The sequence below is a fragment of the Diorhabda sublineata genome, chromosome 5 (assembly GCF_026230105.1).
Source record: "Diorhabda sublineata isolate icDioSubl1.1 chromosome 5, icDioSubl1.1, whole genome shotgun sequence".
Lineage (NCBI taxonomy): Eukaryota > Metazoa > Arthropoda > Insecta > Coleoptera > Chrysomelidae > Diorhabda > Diorhabda sublineata.
Window position 1 is genome coordinate 35,831,716 of NC_079478.1, and position 20,141 is coordinate 35,851,856.

The 20,141-nt window shown below is 29.5% G+C and overlaps 1 protein-coding gene across 1 annotated transcript in view; it reads left to right on the forward strand.

Annotated features, from left to right (window-relative positions):
• The first annotated feature begins 763 nt into the window (after positions 1–763).
• LOC130443919 (PR domain zinc finger protein 1) overlaps positions 764–20,141 on the forward strand; it is a 55,143-nt gene continuing 35,765 nt past the window's right edge. Inside the window, exon 1 of the mRNA XM_056778816.1 lies at positions 764–1,039. The gene's annotated coding sequence lies outside the window, so the exon portion shown is untranslated. The remainder of the gene's footprint in view (positions 1,040–20,141) is intronic.

Below are 20,141 nucleotides of genomic sequence, written 5' to 3' on the forward strand. Positions count from 1 at the left end.
CACTAGACGGTGCAAAAAATTGTAGTTTACAGCACCGGTTTAAGCCCAAATTTATCTTTAATATTGACAAGCAAGATTAATAATTTGTCTATGATTGTAGTTTAGTCCCAGTTAGTCCAACAGAACGCAAAAACCGTGGTTAATTCTCTGTTTTCGTCGAATTCAAAATACCTCGAGGTACCAGCGTTGAAAATATGTTTCCACCAGGAGTTTTGGCGATGCAAAACGTCCAGGTGAAAACGTAACTGCCTTTTTGGAAAAAAAAACTCGAAAATAAAATAGAGAGGTTGCTGTTGGTGTTCAAAACATGAAAATAAGTTAAAATTTTTATTGAACGATGAGTGGATGTTTGAGGGTTTCGTTTTAGGGTGTGAAATTTTGTAATTTCGACTACGGACGTTCGGTGATGCTTTGGGGATGTTTTGATGGAAAATCGACTGGATAAATGGTGAAAATTGAAGGGATTTTAAAGAAAAAATCACCCAATCGATTTTTCAGCTCGAAAACCTGATTTAAAGAAGTAGAAATATTTTTATTTAAATCTGTTAAATTTAAGAAAAAAAATGGTCGAAAATGTGTTGAATATAAAGTTAAGTAGATTCACTGATTTTTCGTACAACCGACAACGCCGACCGTATAGTTCTGGGTACCAAGTTTTGGAGGTTATTCACCTGCGGTTCCGTTAGATCGTGGTTCCAGTTATTGCCGCTGCGCGGCGAGGCTACCTTGAAACACACGGTCAAGTTTACTACTTACCATGGTTAGTTTACGAAAGACATCGCTGGAGAAATATTTATTATTAAAGAAGAAGATTATGCTGTTTTGGTACCGTCGTACCACGTGATCGTTGTTGTCCGACGTGTAATCGAAGACTGAATTATTATCATTATTTTTATTTTATTAACGTGTAGTGACATTTTTGGTGTGGGTGACTATTATTTTTGATTGTTTCTTTTTTGCCGATTGGATTAAGTGAAAACCGCCAAAATTTTTTGTATACCTTGGATACCATTTTTATCCAAAAAAGACTACGAAAACGGTGAGGCAATCTTATAATTATCGATAGAAATAATTTTTCAAATATTCAAAATGTACGAAAAATATTTAAAATTATTTTTTTTTGTATTTTATCGGTTAAATATCGTAAAAAATTTTTTCAAAATCAATCAATTTGACGTAAAATTATTCAAAATAAAATTAATCAGTACAAAAAACGAGGGTAGTTCAATAAATTTGTCAAAATTATATTGACAGCTCGAGATTTTATATTCGTATATATACAGGGTGTTTCTAACATCATACGACGACTTTCCTACAAATAAATTACCCCATAATCTCCTCGTTTCTGAATTATAGGCATTTAAAACTGCAAAATTACAACTTAAATATAAATTATACATTAAATCATTATAAATTGTCACTGGATGTTTATTATGTTTGATATATATATATATATATATATATATATATATATATATATATATATATATATATATATATATATATAAATAATTCTGCAAGGACAACTTTTACAATATAAAGATAGCAAAAATTAATTTTCCAATCGATTTTTTAACAAAAAGTTACTCTTTGTTCAACTCGATAAATTTTAAGGTTTAGGAGATATGTAGAGTTTTAAATCGTTCGCCATAAAGAGACATTCCGAAAAAAATTATCATAAATTGTAATTATTCATTAAGAATTGAAACATTTCTAATAAAACTGCATATTTTCGAAAATCGTGTTACTTACACGAGGAACAAAATTACGTGTACAAAAATTTAGTTGTATACCTTACAATTTATCAAATAAAAACCAAAAAAAATATGATAAATTTTCGAAAAAGGCTCGTTTTACCTCTAAACGTTTCCCATAGTATTTCTTTGATCTTGGAAGAGCATTCAAAGAGGTTAATACTTCCTAAATGATTAGATGGATTGATCGGGGAGGTTCGTTTGCATGGCGCCACCATATTGACCTGATTTAATACCATGGATTCATATTTTTGGGGGATATCTTGATAGCTTGGTATATGTTATACCAGTAGGAACGAAATGATCGACAGAAAAATATTTTTTTAATATCTAATCACTACCGAATTTTTTTCATCAAGTACACCCTGTATACATTCGTGATCAAAGAGCTGTAGCTCTTTTCTGATTTCAGCATCTCAAAGACGTCAGTCTTAGCTTTATAATGAGTAGTCAATATTATTTCAAAAAATCAAAAATTATTGTTATTATTAAAAAATATAAACAAATATTTTATTGAATTCTATTGCTCTCAAATTCCTATTCTATTATAGCGGAATGTGTCCTTGAATTTATATTTTTGTCATTATTACGTATATCTGGATTTTTATTAATGTTTATAAGTGATCAGGTAGTTACTAAACTGAAAAAAAAACTTAACTGGTATTTGACGTAGTCATCAAGAAATGCGAAATCTCATGAGGTTATTGAACTTATTTAAGTGTCAGAAGTTCATACTATCCAGTGAATAATTCGAAACGAATAAATACTATTTAAATTTTTACATAGATCAAATCGAAATATTTTTTTATGCTGATACTGATATTGATATTGATTTGTTATAAAAAATCATCAAATATGCTCTAAATAAATACAATGATTTTGCCAAGGTGGTTAAAAAATCTCCTGTCAGATTTTTAAAAAAATAGTACAGGAAAATTGGGCTAAAATTTCAAAGTAAATTGGGTGGTTTTGGTTTTCTAGATTTTGGGATACTGACTTTTAACAAAATGGTTTTTCGAAATTTTGGGACCTGGAAACAAAATTCTCTACAGAAAATTATCCTAGATATTTGTTCCTAACCTCAAAATTTTCACCTTAAAATGAGTTTATAGACTCAAAAATATTTTAAATTGCGAATAACTCGAGAGCTACGAGGAATTCAAAAAAAGTGCCTGAACCAAAACTGTAGAGCACAAAATTCTGTACAAATTGGTGTACAAGCATTTTTCCTAACCTCAAAATTTCCATTGTAAAATGAGTTTGTAAGCTCAAAAATATTTTGAATTGCGAATAACTCAAAAACTATGAATATTTCGACACAAACTACCAGGACAAAAATTGTGGAGCACTACATTCTTTACAAAAAAGGTTTAAATTTTTTCCTAACCTCAAAATTTTTATTATAAAATGGGTTTGAAAGCTCAAAAATATTTTGAATCGCGAATAACTCAAAAACTACGTTGAAATGGGAAAAAAGTGCCACAACCAAAATTATAGAGCATAAAATTCTCTACAGATTGGTTTGCAAGATTTTTTTCCTAACCTTAAAATTTCCATTGTAAAATGGGTTTGAACGCTCAAAAATATTTAGAATCGCTAATAACTCAAAAACTACGTAGAATTCGAAAATAAGTGCGGGAGCAAAAAATATACAGAATAAAATTCTCTACAGATTGGTCTACAAGTATTTTTTCCTAACCTCAAAATTTCCATTGTAAAATGGGTTTGAAAGCTCAAAAATATTTTGAATCGCGAATAACTCAAAAACTACGTTGAAATGGAAAAAAAGTGCCACAACCAAAATTATAGAGCATAAAATTCTCTACAGATTGGTTTGCAAGATTTTTTTCCTAACCTTAAAATTTCCATTGTAAAATGGGTTTGAACGCTCAAAAATATTTAGAATCGCTAATAACTCAAAAACTACGTAGAATTCGAAAATAAGTGCGGGAGCAAAAAATATACAGAATAAAATTCTCTACAGATTGGTCTACAAGTATTTTTTCCTAACCTCAAAATTTCCATTGTAAAATGGGTTTGAAAGCTCAAAAATATTTAGAATCGCGAATAACTCAAAAACTACGTTGAAATGGAAAAAAAGTGCCTCAACCAAAATTATAGAGCATAAAATTCTCTACAGATTAGTTTGCAAGATTTTTTTCCTAACCTTAAAATTTCCATTGTAAAATGGGTTTGAACGCTCAAAAATATTTAGAATCGCTAATAACTCAAAAACTACGTAGAATTCGAAAATAAGTGCGGGAGCAAAAAATATACAGAATAAAATTCTCTACAGATTGGTCTACAAGTATTTTTTCCTAACCTCAAAATTTCCATTGTAAAATGGGTTTGAAAGCTCAAAAATATTTTGAATCGCGAATAACTCAAAAACTACGTTGAAATGGGAAAAAAGTGCCAGCACCAAAATTATAGAGCATAAAATTCTCTACAGATTGGTTTGCAAGATTTTTTTCCTAACTTTAAAATTTCCATTGTAAAATGGGTTTGAAAGCTCAAAAATATTTTGAATCGCGAATAACTCAAAAACTACGTTGAAATGGGAAAAAAGTGCCAGCACCAAAATTATAGAGCATAAAATTCTCTACAGATTGGTTTGCAAGATTTTTTTCCTAACTTTAAAATTTCCATTGTAAAATGGGTTTGAACGCTCAAAAATATTTAGAATCGCTAATAACTCAAAAACTACGTGGAATTCGAAAATAAGTGCGGGAGCAAAAAATATACAGAATAAAATTCTCTACAGATTGGTCTACAAGTATTTTTTCCTAACCTCAAAATTTCCATTGTAAAATGGGTTTGAAAGCTCAAAAATATTTTGAATCGCGAATAACTCAAAAACTACGTTGAAATGGGAAAAAAGTGCCAGAACCAAAATTATAGAGCATAAAATTCTCTACAGATTGGTTTGCAAGATTTTGTTCCTAACTTTAAAATTTCCATTGTAAAATGGGTTTGAACGCTCAAAAATATTTAGAATCGCTAATAACTCAAAAACTACGTAGAATTCGAAAATAAGTGCGGGAGCAAAAAATATACAGAATAAAATTCTCTACAGATTGGTCTACAAGTATTTTTTCCTAACCTCAAAATTTCCATTGTAAAATGGGTTTGAAAGCTCAAAAATATTTTGAATCGCGAATAACTCAAAAACTACGTTGAAATGGAAAGAAAGCGCCTGAACCAAAATTATAGAGCATAAAATTCTCTACAGATTGGTCTGCAAGCATTTTTTCCTTACCTCAAAATTTTCACCGTAAAATGCGTTCAAGTACTCATCTCGCAAGATTTTCGAAAATTTCCCAAGTCGAAAAATATGCTAACTTACCCTAGTAGAAAATAGAGATCTTAAACATCATAATTCATTTTGATTTTTTGAAAACTAAGCAGTTTTCCAAGAGTTAGAGCAGTTTACATGTACACCTGGAACGTAAAATGGCTTATATACTCCGGCTTTCGGCGTTGAGAGAGATTTACTCAAAAACAGTACCTCCAACGAAAAAAAGACTAGAAACCTTTTTTGTAGAAAATTTCCTACTCTACATTTTTTCTCTGAACAATTTTTTTCGTATTTCTCTTAGTTTTCGAGTTAATCACGTTTCAAAATTTTTTTGAGTCGAGAGCTTTCAGAGCGGAAAACTTCTGAAAATCTAAAAAATCAGAAGTCCCCAAATCAATTTCAGGTTTGATCTCATTTTACCTTCTCACCCATACCATCTATTCGTTCCTCAAATAGAAATTTTTCAAAATATTTTGACATCATAAATTTCTGTACTCGTAATCATAAACACTTTTTCTCCGTGTATTTATTCGATCAACCGTATTAAAATTCGAATCCTTAACAATTAATTTAACTCATTATATATATATGTGTGTGTGTTGGTTAGAGTATACCAACTAACAGTCTTCCAAAGAGTTCGTTGAACTTGCCCCAGTGTCCTACTAAGCCTAAAGAAAGGTATGGAAACCATAGAAAAATCGAGAACGTCGTATATATCACGTGACAGCAAGAAAAAACGTCGATACTGTGTAAATTTCGAAAAATTTTTGTTCGTAGAAAAAAAAATGTATCTAAATCTGAGTAAAACCATGCTCTAATAAACTATTCACTATTTGGGAAGTTTTTAAACAATTAAAAATGTCAAATTTCATGACGGCGATGTCGAATTTGACATAATCACATCAGCGTTGTCATATGTCAAAAAGAAAGCAGCTTGCGTCATTCAATATTGATTACTAATATATATGTCAGTTGTCATAATTTATTACGATGTGTCTAACCTCAATAACTAATAAAAACTTAATTATCAATAAAAAAAAACAATGTATGAATAAATATTTTTGAGATTCTATATAATTATTGAATAGTTTTACGTGATTTTCCGCAATACCTAGACTAAAAAAACTGTTAATATACAGGGTAGTACGTAAAAATACAGTGGACGTTCCATAAGTAAATATTAAAACTGTATTTACGCCACAACTAATTTCATAGTTAATTCTAAATAATTCAAAAAGTTCAATGTAGCATATTAAAGTATAATTGATTAGTTAAAATTAAACTGATAACAGATTTTTATAAACAGTATTATTACAACGATTTTTAGAGGCCGTTAACTTCTAAGCTATAAATTTAACAAAAACAATATTCAAAATACAAATTCTATATACAATTGATCATCGTTTCCTGGTTCAAAAGCACGCGAATTAGAAACAGATTAATTTTTATCACACGTAAAATTTTTACTCCGAGTTCACTGTACCTTAATTTGTTTTCAATTTATTCCGTTTAATCCGCTATTAAACAACTATTAAAGATAATTATTCATACAAAAGATTATACATATATACAAATTTGTTACTTAAGTTTTACGATTTGGTAACACTGTTGTACGTATGTCAAATCTGACATTGACACAACGTGCTGTCACGAACATTCGTATGCGAAAAGAAAATGGTCGACCCGGACGCACGGAGCTCGAATTTTTGGGAAATTAACAAAGTTAGAATAGTTATCGACGTGGAAAAGTTCATTTCGGCGTGTTTACAGCGAAATTTCAGCCAGATGTGCGGGGTGATTTTCTCACAGAACTACAAATTGTAAACGCGAGGTATGTCGCCAGATCAAAACGATGCGACGTTGCCAGACCGCAAGCAGCTCGATGCAAACGTTAATTAAAGTAGAAAACACCGGAACATCCTCCTTATAATCCCGATTTATCGCCATGCGTCTATTATTTGTTCAGTAATTTTTAATGCGAGTATCACCTAAAAAATAAATTGAAAGAAAATTCGTTTCCGAACGAATATAGAATAAAACAAATTCACTTTCAAATTTCTTTTACTGTTGACCTAAAACCGGATTTAATTTATTCATGTATGCGTCCCACACAGTATCACGCGCGCCCCTGGTGTCCTTTATAGTCAAGGCCTTTCTGACAAGGGTCAGGATTCTTTACTTGGTCGGCAACAATTTCAAGATTATAATTTACCGTTATGTAACCTGTATTCACGGATTCGATTAAGTAACCCCTTTTAACATTATATACAGGGTGTTTCTAAACTCACATGACATCAGGAGATACGACATTAAAATGGATCTTTCCTATGGCGAAGTTTCCCATTTTTTTTCAAAGATATCAACCTCAAAAGTTCGTGATTAAAATTGGGATTTTATTTGTTTGTTTTTCGAAAATTTTCGTGCGACTACGGGTACTTCCGGGGGTGAAATTAGCAGCCCTAACTTTATATCATATTAAAACTTGTTTTACAAGGAAAAGTTTGATGAAATTATAACTTAAAATCCTTTAAAAGGTTTTCGAGGTCTGGATTATGAACAAATTTTGAAAATTCTAGACGATTCCGCTCCCGTATCATTATCAAAAGAGGGATGCAGTTGCAGGGTGGTTATTCGTCCATAGATGAAAAGTGATTTGATCGGATTTCAATCTGCTTGCTGTTCAATCAAAGTGGGAACCGAGAATTTTCAAAATACCGTGAACCTAGTGCTTTGTCTTCATTATTTTTCAAAATATTCTCCACGAGAATCAAAACACGTGATCCCTCAATTTATTTTTGATCTGCGGGATTGAAAAGAAATCAGTTCAAGTACAGCATCGATATTTTCTGGTACAACAGCCGATTTTGGGCGACCTTGACGAAATTCATACTGTTAGTCCAGTCATTTTAGGTAGATTTAGCAAGATAGAGCAAATAACTCGTTTCCTATGGGTTTTACGCTATTTATATACATAAGTAATATTGTAGAACATTAAATTTTCTACAACTTCTGCTTAAGACATTTTTTCATACGGTGAATCGTTTCTGAGATAGAGGGCAGAGCGTGCGCGTTTGAAATCAACTGCCCTCTATCTCAGAAACGATTCACCGTATGAAAAAATTTTTTGAACAAAAGTTGTAGAAAATTTAATGTTCTACAATATTGATAATAAGTATAAATCGCGTAAAACCCATTGGAAACGAGATATTTGCTAAAAATGTGTAAGAAATCGATTTTTTTGACTTTTGACCTCCGATTTTTAAAGTTGCTCAGATGCTAAAGATGTTGGTTCGAGATGGCGCTTCATTATCAAAACGTCCGACCTAATATAGTGTAAGCTTCGACATTTGATAATAACCAACATCTTTCACCGGTTTTTCGAATTTAATCGTGGTGGCACTTCATAGTCCAGTCATTTAAGGTAGTTCACCTTGAAAAATCGAGATATACAGCTAGAAAGTCGTTTAAACTTGTAGATTTGACATCTTAAAACTCCTCTCAAAACTCACATATAATTCGATGTGAGCAGCTTTAAAAATCGGGGGTCAAAAGTCAAAAAAATCGATTTTTTTCAAATTTTTTGCAAATAGCTCGTTTCCTTTGGGTTTTACGCGATTTGTACTTATTATCAATATTGTAGAACATTAAATTTTCTACAACTTTTGTTCAAAAAATTTTTTCATACGGTGAATCGTTTCTGAGATGGAGGGCAGTTGATTTCAAACGCGTACGCTCTGCCCCCTATCTCAGAAACGATTCACCATATGAAAAAATTTATTAAACAAAAGTTGTAGAAAATTTAATGTTCTACAATATTGATAATGAATATAAAAAGCGTAAAACCCATAGGAAACGAGTTATTTGCTAAAAATGTGCAAAAAATCGATTTTTTTAACTTTTGACCCCCGATTTTTAAAGTTGCTCACATCGAATTATATGTGAGTTTTGAAATGAGCTTTAGAATGCCAAATGAACAAGTTTAAACGACTCTCTACCTGGGTATCTCGATTTTTCTAGGTGAACTACCTTAAATGACTGGACTATGAAGTGCCACCAAGATTAAATTCGAAAAATCAGTGAAAGATGTTGGTTCCAGATGGCGCTTCATTATCAAAACGTCAGACCTAATATAGTGTAAGCTTCGACATTTGATAATAACCAACATCTTTCACCGGGTTTTCGAATTTAATCGTGGTGGCACTTCATAGTCCAGTCATTTAAGGTAGTTCACCTAGAAAAATCGAGATATACAGCTAGAAAGTCGTTTAAACTTTTAGATTTGACATCTTAAAACTCCTCTCAAAACACACATATAATTCGATGTCAGCAACTTTAAAAATCGGGGGTCAAAAGTCAAAAAAATCGATTTTTTGCACATTTTTAGCAAATATCTCGTTTCCTAAGGGTTTTACGCGATTTGTACTTATTATCAATATTGTAGAACATTAAATTTTCTACAACTTTTGTTGAAAAAATTTTTTCATACGGTGAATCGTTTCTGAGATGGAGGGCAGTTGATTTCAAACGCGTACGCTCTGCCCCCTATCTCAGAAACGATTCACCATATGAAAAAATTTATTAAACAAAAGTTGTAGAAAATTTAATGTTCTACAATATTGCTCATGAATATAAATAACGTAAAACCCACAGAAAACGAGCTATTTGTAAAAAATGTGAAAAAAATCGGTTTTTTTGACTTTTGACCCCCGATTTTTAAAGTTACTCACATCGAATTATATGTGAGTTTTGAGGGAAGCCTTAAAAATCGCTCAAAACATTCTAATCAACCTTGAGAATTCGAGGCAGCCATCTTGAACTAATTTTCGTCATATTAGAATGAGGCTGAAGAACTCATTCACTGTACTAGGTAAAAATATTTGTTTTTTGACACCCTGTATACCGTATCTTATTGATAATCCCTACCTGTATGCAGGTGTGCACAATTCTACCGGTAAATTAATGCTTAGCAATTAAACAATGTTTAAGTTGACATTGTATTTTTTTTAATACTAATTGTTGGGTTAATGTCGTTGATAGGCGCTCTACTACTTCCGGTACATTTTTTCGTGACACAATCACTCTTGTAATTAATGACGTCATAACAAGTTACCGTCGATAAAATAGGAATCACTACGGTTCAGCGTGATATCTATGAAAAGTGAGGTTAATGTTGATTTCATTTGTTTTATGAACGGTTTGTTCGAAAATGTTTGTTTTTAAATACTAGAATTTTCTAAATCGACTTTCGTTGATGGAAAAAAAACCCGAAATAAAAAACTTTTGTGTGGTATTCTATTTCTCGTAATTTCATTTACCGTAAGTGAGTGGACAGACGGCAGCTGGTCATTGCCGCAAACCATTGAAAAATTTCATAAAACGGCTTGTCAAGTTCACATCATCAGTCAAAAAGATCAATCAATAAGTCAATAATTAGTTCTTTAATATTCAATTTATATTTATTTTGTTGAAAATACGATGTAAACAAGAATCAAATATCATACTTCAAATGTCAATTACCTAATTGTTTAATTCTGTGTTGGTTAGTGTACTTTGAACACACAGCAACTATCATGAACGTAGTAATACTTCAAATGTCAAATATCGTATTTAGTTCTATGATAGTAAATGTACTTTAATGTGTCAGAAAGATCTATTGAATTTTTTAAAACGATAGATTCATGATTCATGTAAAAATTAACTTTGTATGCGTTAAATTCTATTACGTCAATAATTAGTTTCATAATAATCAATTTCTATTTATTTTAATGAATATACGATATAAACAAGAATCAAATATCATACTTCAAATGTCAATTATCTAATTGTTTAATTCTGTGTTGGTTAGTGTACTTTGAACACACAGCAACTATCATGAACGTAGTAATACTTCAAATGTCAAATATCGTATTTAGTTCTATGATAGTAAATGTATTTTGATGAATATACGATATAAACAAGAATCAAATATCATACTTCAAATGTCAATTATCTAATTGTTTAATTCTGTGTTGGTTAGTGTACTTTGAACACACAGCAACTATCATGAACGTAGTAATACTTCAAATGTCAAATATCGTATTTAGTTCTATGATAGTAAATGTATTTTGATGAATATACGATATAAACAAGAATCAAATATCATACTTCAAATGTCAATTATCTAATTGTTTAATTCTGTGTTGGTTAGTGTACTTTGAACACACAGCAACTATCATGAACGTAGTAATACTTCAAATGTCAAATATCGTATTTAGTTCTATGATAGTAAATGTATTTTGATGAATATACGATATAAACAAGAATCAAATATCATACTTCAAATGTCAATTATCTAATTGTTTAATTCTGTGTTGGTTAGTGTACTTTGAACACACAGCAACTATCATGAACGTAGTAATACTTCAAATGTCAAATATCGTATTTAGTTCTATGATAGTAAATGTATTTTGATGAATATACGATATAAACAAGAATCAAATATCATACTTCAAATGTCAATTATCTAATTGTTTAATTCTGTGTTGGTTAGTGTACTTTGAACACACAGCAACTATCATGAACGTAGTAATACTTCAAATGTCAAATATCGTATTTAGTTCTATGATAGTAAATGTATTTTGATGAATATACGATATAAACAAGAATCAAATATCATACTTCAAATGTCAAATATTTAGTTCTATGATAGTAAATGTACTTTAATGACTGAAAGATCTGTAGATTTATGAAGAACTACGTTTGGTTTGTGTTTAAATTTGTATGCGTGAAATTTAAAATTTCATTTACCGTAAGTGAGTGGACAGACGGCAGCTGTTCATTGCCGCAAACCGAAAGTGGTAGTCTTTTGAAAAATTTCATAAAACGGCTTGTCAAGTCCACATCATCAGTCAAAAAGACCGATGGCTTTAACTAGGATAACCAAAAACATAATTGACAAGTTGCACTTGCAGTGGTGACGAGAAAGGGGCTAAATAATAAAAACCGTAAGGGTGGATCATTAAAATTTGGTTAATTGTATATTAGAACCAATTTTAATATATTCAGAGTATTTAATCAATAATATAAATCAAATTTATCAAGCATTTCATTGGTATTAATTTTCTAAGAAGAAAACTTTACTGTCCAAACAGGAAGGACGGAAATACCAAAAGAAAAAAGGTAAAAGAAGACCAAAATACACCACCATCATCAAACGAAGTTTCTGTTACAATGAAAGGAAGATTATTTAACAGAAAACTAATAAATAGTATGTTGAAAATGATTTCATGAAGAAAATTCTCAAAATGAAGTTCTTGTGTCGTCCATTTTGTGTTGTTGTGTCAAAACTGACACATCGCGACATCTGTGCTTGCGTTTTAGGTATTATTCGTACCAAAGCGGCTTCAAATTAGAAATATTTTCATGAATCTCGAAAATGAGCTATGACAATATTCTAATCAGGTTAATTACGAAAAAAATAAGTTTTTCAACAAATAATTACAATTTATGACAATTTTCTTCAGAATGTCTCTTTATGGCGAACGTTTTTCTTGATATATACAACGATTTAAAACTTTACGTATCTTCTAAACCATATATTTCATCGAGTTGAATGAAGAGTAAGTTTTTGTTAAAAAATCGATTGGAAAATTAATTTTTTCTATCTTTAGATAATACAAATTGTCCCTGTGAAAGTTTAAATGCCTTTAACTTAAAAACGAGCGTCGTATTTCTTATAGGAAAGACCCTTCTTAATTCATCAAGTTCCGTACGTCTATGACAATGTCTTTTCGTCTTTCTGTACTTTAAAAGACATAAATCTCTAATATGTTGGTAAATAAGCTTCCGAGAAGTACCTGTGGTCAATAGATTTGGTGCAGTTGTCCATTTTTTCTATTATTTACATTCTTTTCTTAACTTTCTTTCCTTGTTCATTTGTAGGTGAATCCACAATCCCACGTCACAATTTCGATTTGAATTTTGAGGTATCTAATACCTCAAATCATTTCTTAACCAGAAATATTCTCTAAAATTGATGATTTGTCTACTCCAGAAATTATTAATCATGTCCGTGGCTTTATACTTACAATTAGTGTGCAAAAAAAACTTTTTTTTTCAATAACTTCGATTCTTAGACATCCTGTATAATTATTATTCCTATTTATGACTTATGACTATAATAAAAAGCTTTTGTCGGCTGAGAAAAGTTCATTAGAATGGGCTGTATAAAGTATAAAGTAAATTCGATATTTTTATATATCTATAACCAATTCTAAATCTCTAATTTTCCATTAGTATTTAGTGAACGTTGATATCTTAATAATATGTCGAAAACTTCTCGAAAATCCCCCGTATATCATGCAATTCATATCTACTATAATATCTACAGAATTAAACGATGATTCGCCGGTGTTGTCGATTTTATTCTATTTCTTTATTGTACTTAAAAATAACGAATTTGTCACTAAAATATGACGTTTCAATTTTTACACTAATTTAATAATAATTAATATCTATTTATTTTAATGAAAATACGATATTAGCAAAAATCAAATTTGATACTTCAAATGTCAATTATCTAATTGTTTAATTCTGTGGTGGTTAAAGTACTTTGAACATACGGCAACGATCATAAGCATACTTCAAATGTCAAACATCCTATTTAGTTCTATGATAGTTATTTAAAACGATTGTTGATTCATAAATTACGTTTGGTTTGTGTGTAAATTTCGAAATAAAAATTAACTTTGTATGCGTTAAATTCCATTACATCAATAATTAGTTTTATAATAATCAATTTCTATTTATTTTAATGAATATACGATGTAAACAAGAATCAAATATCATACTTCAAATGTCAATTACCTAATTGTTTAATTCTGTGGTGGTTAGTGTACTTTGAACACACAGCAACTATCATGAACGTAGTAATACTTCAAATGTCAAACATCCTATTTAGTTCTATGATAGTAAATGTACTTTAATGTCACAAATATGTATTGAATTATTTAAAACGATTGTTGATTCATAAACTACGTTTTAGTTTGTTTGTAAATTTCGAAATAAAAATTAACTTTGTATGCGTTAAATTCCATTACATCAATAATTAGTTTTATAATATTCAATTTCTATTTATTTTAATGAATATACGATGTAATCAAGAATCAAATATCATACTTCAAATGTCAATTACCTAATTGTTTAATTCTGTGGTGGTTAGTGTACTTTGAACACACAGCAACTATCATGAACGTAGTAATACTTCAAATGTCAAACATCCTATTTAGTTCTATGATAGTAAATGTACTTTAATGTCACAAATATGTATTGAATTATTTAAAACGATTGTTGATTCATAAACTACGTTTTAGTTTGTTTGTAAATTTCGAAATAAAAATTAACTTTGTATGCGTTAAATTCCATTACATCAATAATTAGTTTTATAATATTCAATTTCTATTTATTTTAATGAATATACGATGTAATCAAGAATCAAATATCATACTTCAAATGTCAATTACCTAATTGTTTAATTCTGTGGTGGTTAGTGTACTTTGAACACACAGCAACTATCATGAACGTAGTAATACTTCAAATGTCAAACATCCTATTTAGTTCTATGATAGTAAATGTACTTTAATGTCACAAATATGTATTGAATTATTTAAAACGATTGTTTATTCATAAACTACGTTTGGTTTGTTTGTAAATTTCGAAATAAAAAATTAACTTTGTATGCGTTAAATTCCATTACATCAATAATTAGTTTTATAATATTCAATTTCTATTTATTTTAATGAATATACGATGTAAACAAGAATCAAATATCATACGTCAAATGTCAATTACGTAATTGTTTAATTCTGTGGTGGTTAGTGTACTTTGAACACACAGCAACTATCATGAACGTAGTAATATTTCAAATGTCAAATATCCTATTTAGTTCTATGATAGTAAATGTACTTTAATGTCACAAATATGTATTGAATTATTTAAAACGATTGTTTATTCATAAACTACGTTTGGTTTGTTTGTAAATTTCGAAATAAAAAATTAACTTTGTATGCGTTAAATTCCATTACATCAATAATTAGTTTTATAATAATCAATTTCTATTTATTTTAATGAATATACAATGTAAACAAGAATCAAATATCATACGTCAAATGTCAATTACGTAATTGTTTAATTCTGTGGTGGTTAGTGTACTTTGAACACACAGCAACTATCATGAACGTAGTAATACTTCAAATGTCAAACATCCTATTTAGTTCTATGATAGTAAATGTACTTTAATGTCACAAAAATCTATTGAATTATTTAAAACGATTGTTGATTCATAAACTACGTTTTAGTTTGTTTGTAAATTTCGAAATAAAAATTAACTTTGTATGCGTTAAATTCCATTACATCAATAATTAGTTTTATAATATTCAATTTCTATTTATTTTAATGAATATACGATGTAATCAAGAATCAAATATCATACTTCAAATGTCAATTACCTAATTGTTTAATTCTGTGGTGGTTAGTGTACTTTGAACACACAGCAACTATCATGAACGTAGTAATACTTCAAATGTCAAACATCCTATTTAGTTCTATGATAGTAAATGTACTTTAATGTCACAAATATGTATTGAATTATTTAAAACGATTGTTTATTCATAAACTACGTTTGGTTTGTTTGTAAATTTCGAAATAAAAAATTAACTTTGTATGCGTTAAATTCCATTACATCAATAATTAGTTTTATAATATTCAATTTCTATTTATTTTAATGAATATACGATGTAAACAAGAATCAAATATCATACGTCAAATGTCAATTACGTAATTGTTTAATTCTGTGGTGGTTAGTGTACTTTGAACACACAGCAACTATCATGAACGTAGTAATATTTCAAATGTCAAATATTCTATTTAGTTCTATGATAGTAAATGTACTTTAATGTCACAAATATGTATTGAATTATTTAAAACGATTGTTGATTCATAAACTACGTTTTAGTTTGTTTGTAAATTTCGAAATAAAAATTAACTTTGTATGCGTTAAATTCCATTACATCAATAATTAGTTTTATAATATTCAATTTCTATTTATTTTAATGAATATACGATGTAATCAAGAATCAAATATCATACTTCAAATGTCAATTACCTAATTGTTTAATTCTGTGGTGGTTAGTGTACTTTGAACACACAGCAACTATCATGAACGTAGTAATACTTCAAATGTCAAACATCCTATTTAGTTCTATGATAGTAAATGTACTTTAATGTCACAAATATGTATTGAATTATTTAAAACGATTGTTGATTCATAAACTACGTTTTAGTTTGTTTGTAAATTTCGAAATAAAAATTAACTTTGTATGCGTTAAATTCCATTACATCAATAATTAGTTTTATAATATTCAATTTCTATTTATTTTAATGAATATACGATGTAATCAAGAATCAAATATCATACTTCAAATGTCAATTACCTAATTGTTTAATTCTGTGGTGGTTAGTGTACTTTGAACACACAGCAACTATCATGAACGTAGTAATACTTCAAATGTCAAACATCCTATTTAGTTCTATGATAGTAAATGTACTTTAATGTCACAAATATGTATTGAATTATTTAAAACGATTGTTTATTCATAAACTACGTTTGGTTTGTTTGTAAATTTCGAAATAAAAAATTAACTTTGTATGCGTTAAATTCCATTACATCAATAATTAGTTTTATAATATTCAATTTCTATTTATTTTAATGAATATACGATGTAAACAAGAATCAAATATCATACGTCAAATGTCAATTACGTAATTGTTTAATTCTGTGGTGGTTAGTGTACTTTGAACACACAGCAACTATCATGAACGTAGTAATATTTCAAATGTCAAATATTCTATTTAGTTCTATGATAGTAAATGTACTTTAATGTCACAAATATGTATTGAATTATTTAAAACGATTGTTTATTCATAAACTACGTTTGGTTTGTTTGTAAATTTCGAAATAAAAAATTAACTTTGTATGCGTTAAATTCCATTACATCAATAATTAGTTTTATAATAATCAATTTCTATTTATTTTAATGAATATACAATGTAAACAAGAATCAAATATCATACTTCAAATGTCAAACATTCAATTGTTGATGATTATAATACTACTTCAAATGTCAAATATCCTATTCAGTTCTATGGTAGTAAGTGTACTACAATGTCAGAAAGATATGTTGAATTATTCAAAACGATTGTTGATTCATGTACCACGTTTAGTTAGTGTTTAACCGATCGATTTGTGCGAAAATCTAAACGTAGCGGCAACCTCGCGCCAGACAGGTGGGAGTAATAGTAGGGGAAAATCGTAATGTGTCGGTCAATGAACTTTTGGTCCCGATGTTGACGTCCCGGTTAAAACTACCGAATAAGAAGAAAAACCCAATCGTATACGAATTTCCAATATCAAAAATTATATTCTAATACATTTTAAATAGTTAATAACGATATGATGAGTGTCCAAAAAACCGATATTTGAAATGATGTAATAAAAAAAAAATGTAGTGCATTGACACGATAGAAATTGTATACAATTTAAGTAGGCTATTACGACATTTATTCTCTCTCTACCTGTATGTTTCATTCATAAACGGCTAGCGAATGCATCATAGTGGAAGAAGACTTAAATCAGGTCAGTATTAACTAACTGACCAATACACGTTTTGCCTTTCGCACTACTGACCTTTTGGCCTAAAAACTCGCTGACCTACACAATGCTTAATTTTCTATAAATACTTGTTAGACTATGTACTATGGTTTAAGTATGTTGGCAACAGAGGCGTAGCTAGGGGGATCGAAAAATATCGAAGAAACCTCTACAAAAAAAATATTAACAAACAAATAAGTAAGAAGCGTAATTTTTTTTCCAGTATACTTATTTGAAGCCATCAGAACAGCAAATGAAAAATTTTTAATGCGTTTTTCTGTTTTTGTATGATTTTGAAAGTTTAGCCCCTTCGGTATGTCATTATTCAGAACTAAAGATGTCGAAGCACATCAACTGAAACTAGTTACGATTTTAGTGAATGTTTGGCTTCTGGTAGGCGTCTTCAAAATTCCTCAACATTTACTGGAATTCCAGGACTTTCTTTCCCTTTATGGCGGTTTTCTTTTAAGGAAATGTCCTGATGAAATCCTTCGTATTATTCGTCATTCATAGTACCCAAATTCTCGTTGAAGAAATCCAGAAAATAGTGCAAGATATGTATGTTTGAAGACACAAAGTTTTGGACATCATCAACTAAACATTTCCAGGCGACTTTTTCCAGATAATTCAATTTTCCTTCAAAATTTCTATCCTTCGTTGGTATTATTAATAAAATTTGGGAACTTTCAATTATTTAATTAACCGAAATTATAACTGAAAACACCCCAAATTTCTTCATCGCGAAATAATATTTTTTATTTAATTAATTTTTTTAAACGGATTTTTCTATATGAATAAAAGAGATTTCTACCATAAATCCAACCATGAATGAGGCGAATCATCCCCCAGAAACGTCGTAAACAAACGAATGTTGGAGTTCATCGAACCCGGAGGTTTCGGGATAGACATGAATGCGGAAGGTCCGGGTTTGACCTCTCGTGACCTGGGCCAACACTTTCCATGGTAACCGGCACGCAAGAAGGAAATTTCGATCGATTTCACAGGCGATGGCTCCTCTTCTCCCCACACACAACTGTCATCTCCACCATTTTCAACTTTTTATTCGAAAAGAAAGTTTTGTAAACGGCCAAAAACTATTCAAAATATTCATCCATGGTTATAGTATGGATTTTGTAGTTTCGTTAGTTTTTGAGTCGAAAAAAATCAGTGGAGCTTCCAAAGATTCGAAAATCTTCAAATTGATCAAAATTTTAATGTTGATAAAAGAAATTTTTTTACTAGACTGTGGGAACTTCCTCACAATAGACTTTATAAACATACGAAGATGGTTCCAGCAAAGAAACAACAACAATTTTGGAAAAAAAAAATAAATTGTGTGGATCAAAAGTTCAATACAGATCCGTTTTTTGAAGTCTGGGAACAGAAAATAACACGAAGAGGCTGAATCTGGGCAATAGGGTGCATGAAGTAGCAACTCAAAATTTAATTTCTTAATTTTGGCCATTGCGGTTTTAACAAGAATCAAATATCATACTTCAAATGTCAAACATTCAATTGTTGATGATTATAATACTACTTCAAATGTCAAATATCCTATTTAGTTCTATGATTGTAAATGTACTTTAATGTCAGATCTGTAGATTTATTAAGAACGAATGTTGATTCATGTACTACGTTTGGTTTGTGTTTAAATTTCAAAATAAAAAATTACTTTTGTATTTATTAAATTCGATTACATCAATAATTAGTTGTATAATATTCAAATTTTATTTATTTTAATGAATATACGATGTAAACAAGAATCAAATATCATACTTCAAATGTCAATTATCTAATTGTTTAATTCTGTGGTGGTTAGTGTACTTTGAACACACAGCAACTATCATGAACGTAGTAATACTTCAAATGTCAAACATCCTATTTAGTTCTATGACAGTAAATGTACTTTAATGTCACAAAGATCTATTGAATTTTTTAAAACGATTGTTGATTCATGTACTACGTTTGGTTTGTGTGTAAATTTCGAAATAAAAAATTAACTTTGTATGCGTTAAATTCCATTACGTCAATAATTAGTTGTATAATATTCAATTTCTATTCATTTTAATGAATATACGATGTAAACAAGAATCAAATATCATACTTCAAATGTCAATTACCTAATTGTTTAATTCTGTGGTGGTTAGTGTACTTTGAACACACAGCAACTATCATGAACGTAGTAATACTTCAAATGTCAAACATCCTATTTAGTTCTATGATAGTAAATGTACTTTAATGTGTCAGAGAGATCTGATAGATGAAAGAAATGACAGTGGGCAACTGAAAACGTAAAATTGAATGTGCTAATAAAATAACCAAGGATCAAAGAACATGTTTATCCTATCATTTCGTTTCTCCAACTTTTTTTGGCATCAAACTTTATTTTTGATAAATCGTTTCG